The sequence below is a fragment of the Alnus glutinosa genome, chromosome 12 (genome assembly GCF_958979055.1).
Source record: "Alnus glutinosa chromosome 12, dhAlnGlut1.1, whole genome shotgun sequence".
NCBI classification, from domain to species: Eukaryota; Viridiplantae; Streptophyta; class Magnoliopsida; order Fagales; family Betulaceae; genus Alnus; species Alnus glutinosa.
This window is the reverse complement of record NC_084897.1, coordinates 4,492,391-4,495,744: the sequence shown is the minus strand read 5'-3', so window position 1 is coordinate 4,495,744 and position 3,354 is coordinate 4,492,391. Positions and strand designations below refer to the sequence as shown.

At 41.3% G+C, this 3,354-nt stretch overlaps 1 pseudogene; it reads left to right on the top strand.

The window, feature by feature from the left end:
- The first annotated feature begins 2,532 nt into the window (after positions 1-2,532).
- LOC133853091 (small nucleolar RNA R71) lies at positions 2,533-2,630 on the top strand (annotated as a pseudogene).
- The last annotated feature ends 724 nt before the right edge of the window (positions 2,631-3,354 follow it).

Sequence of the window (3,354 nt, the reverse complement as noted above, 5' to 3'; positions counted from 1 at the left end):
AATAGCCATAGTTCATACCATCGAAGGTAGGAACAGAATTAAGAGTTTGAGACATATCAAAATATAGAAGTCAAATATAATAACACTCAAGAAATTAATCTTCTCAGAGTGTACCCAGCTCTGATACCAATTGAAAATTGAAATTGACTTCAAAAATAAAGTGTGTGCATAAATGTCAACAAAAATTAAAGCACAGCGGAAAATAAATGACACACAGATTTTTGTTGACGAAGTGGAAAATCAATCAAGAGAAAAATCACTCTGGGGCAGCGAAACCCAGGAATTCCACTATTCAGAAGACAAAGATAAATACAAGATAGTAACACTCACATGTACCGATACAGTGGTCGTACATTGATCTCTGATGTGTAACCCAACATGAACGCTTCCCAACCAGGTCACCTACCTAAAGAGGTCTTCAATGGAATCCTTTATCCTAGAGCCGACCTCTAAGATAGACTTCTGTTTATAGCACAACACACTTGTAAAATGGCTTCAGAGGGATTAATGACTTCTTTGAGCTCTAATGGAATTCACTACCGAATTCTTACAGTTCTCAATGCCCAGGGGCCTTTATTTATAGGCTGGGGGCTCAAATGAGCGTCAAGCAAAATATACCTGAGCGCCGTCAGGTCGGTGGACATGGGCCGTCCGAACGGACAACTGTGCGACAAGATTTTCCGAAAATTTCACGAGAAAATCTTTCCTGTTTAAGAGCTTCGTCTGGACGGGATGGCACATCATCAAACGGCCGCATGTCCGCTGCAAGTAATTTTCTTATAAGGCTTCGCGCGTCCGGACGGCTATTCTTCAACACGTAATTTCCATATCTATAATGCGCGTGTCCGGACCATGAGGAGCAGTCGTCCGGACAGTTGAAGTCGAATCGTCAATTTCCTTCTTTGATGAATGCGCGTCCGGATCATAGCTATCAGACGTTCGGACGGTGATATTTGAATTGCGATTCTTGCCTTAAGGAGACGCGCGTCCGGACGGGATACCACATCGTCCGGACGGTTGATTGATCTTCCCTTTCTTGGAACTTGGAAAGAAATCAAAAACTGATCGAGTACTGAGAGGCATCCGGACGGATGAAAGCTGGCACAGAAACTTCTCGATACAGTATGGGGTTCGGACGGAATGAACACTTCGTCCGGACGGATGATGCTGATCTGTCTTGGAGGTCCGGACGGGATGACACGTCGTCCGGACGGATGGAACAGTGGACAGATGGGCATCCGGACGGGATGGCTCGATCGTTCGGACGGCTGACAGGGAACTTGAATTCTTCTGACTTGCAGACTCTGAATAATGGAATCCCTGTTTACAGCATCTTTACACTTAAGTGATTTTGTCCAAACACAGAATGAGGCCAAAATACTAACACAGTGATTAAGTATGATTTAAAATTTTAGGTATTTAACAATTCTTAACCATACTTAGATACAATTTTTTTTTTTTTTTTTGAAAATTAGGAATTTCATAGATCAGACTATAAAACATGCTCGGCAAGTACAGTATGTTGGATTGGAAGGGGGCATTCCCCCCTCCAAACAAAATCTAGGAACTAAGATAAAGCCAAATTTGTTAACACATGTTCAGCCTGGTTAGCCATCTTCTTAACATGTCTTACTGCATAGGATTGGAAACCCCCGAGAAAAATCTGTAACAATGATGTGTCCAAAGTTCCTCTAGCAAGTACCTTCTTGACCCACTGCCACCACCACTTAGATACAATAATTAGTAACTAGTGCACTAGAACACTTCCCTATCTCTCTCTCGCTAAATGACTTAGCTAGTTGTCCAAGTTGGACTTTTAGCTTTGCTATAGACTGAGAATGGGAATTCAGAATTTGAGTCTAAGACTCAAATTTACTGAGACTGGTCAACACCTTTTCTTCAAATGTAGAATTACTAGGAGGTGGAAGGGCTAATTGCTATTCTGGGTTGGGAGGACGACTATTAGGTGGCGACTGATAAAATTGATTGTTGGACTGCTGATATGCTTGGTTTTGCAGTCCATTGTACTGTGGAACATTCGGCCGCCACATACTACTATTGTTTCTCAAGACCGGGTTATAAGAATTATTAAAATGATCACTAATCGGTCTAGAGTAAATTACGTTCATATGCTCAATAGGAGGCTCAAAAGACTATCCAATAATAGGACAATTTCCGGCCTGATGTGATGGATTGGAACAAAATGAACATGCATCATGTGGTGTGTGTATATGAGATGCAGTCGCAGGAATAAAACCAGATGCTAACAATTGATCTAACTTTCTAAATAAGGCATCCACTTTGGCATTCAAGTCCAAAGGTTGGGATACCTCATAAAGAGTTTGGCTCTGAGCACTTGTCCTACGTCCGGATGATGAATGGTGTAAAGAGTTTTCAGAAAGATTTTTAAAAAGTGTCCATGCATCATCCTCACTCTTCAACATAAAAGTACCCCCATATGAGGCATCTACCATCTGTCTATGTGGCTCAGTCAAGCCATCATAGAAGCACTGTACAAGCTGCCACCTGGGAACAGCATGATGTGGACACTTTCGTAAAAGGTCCTTCATCCTCTCCCAAGTCTCATGAAATGGTTCTCCCTCTATCTGCGAAAAACCAGTTATGGCTTTTCGTATATGATTGGTCTTCCCTATGGTAAAGTACTTCTTAAGGAGCTCGTGTTGCATCTGAGCCCAAGAAGTAATGGAGTTAGTCTCTAAGGAAGTCAACCAATACTTAGCTTTTTCTTTTAAGGAGAACGAAAACAAACGCATCCTTAAAGCATCCTCTGTAAAATTCTGCAACCTTATGGTGGAGCAGATTTCTATGAATTCATCTAAATGCTTATAAGGATCCTCAGTATTAAGTCCGTAAAATAATGGAAGCATTTGAATGAATCCGGACTTAATTTCAAAATGAGCTGTCGTAATGTCCGGCAACTGAAGGCTTGAAGTAGGTGTGTATGTTGAGGGAACATAGTGATCCCTTAACAGCACAAGCTTTGGTTCTTCAGCCATTGGTGAATTAGAATGGGCTCTTAGACGTGAGTTCCGTTTGGATCTACTTCGTCTAGAAATCCGCTCTAAGTTTAGGTCGTATGGAAAAATAGGCAATGATAATGAACGACGACCAAACATGCACCAACAAAATTTAATCTATATATACAAGGTACATAAAAGAAATGAAATGAAAAAGGAAGAAAACTAACCAGTTCTGCAGTGAGGCAGTGCAGCAGTAGCTAAAGTGCTGATGCAAGAAAAGTGGATCGATCGACTTTAAAGTAGATCGATCGAAAAGTGGATCGATCGAAAAGTGGATCGATCGAAAATTTAGGTCACAAAAAGTAGATCGATC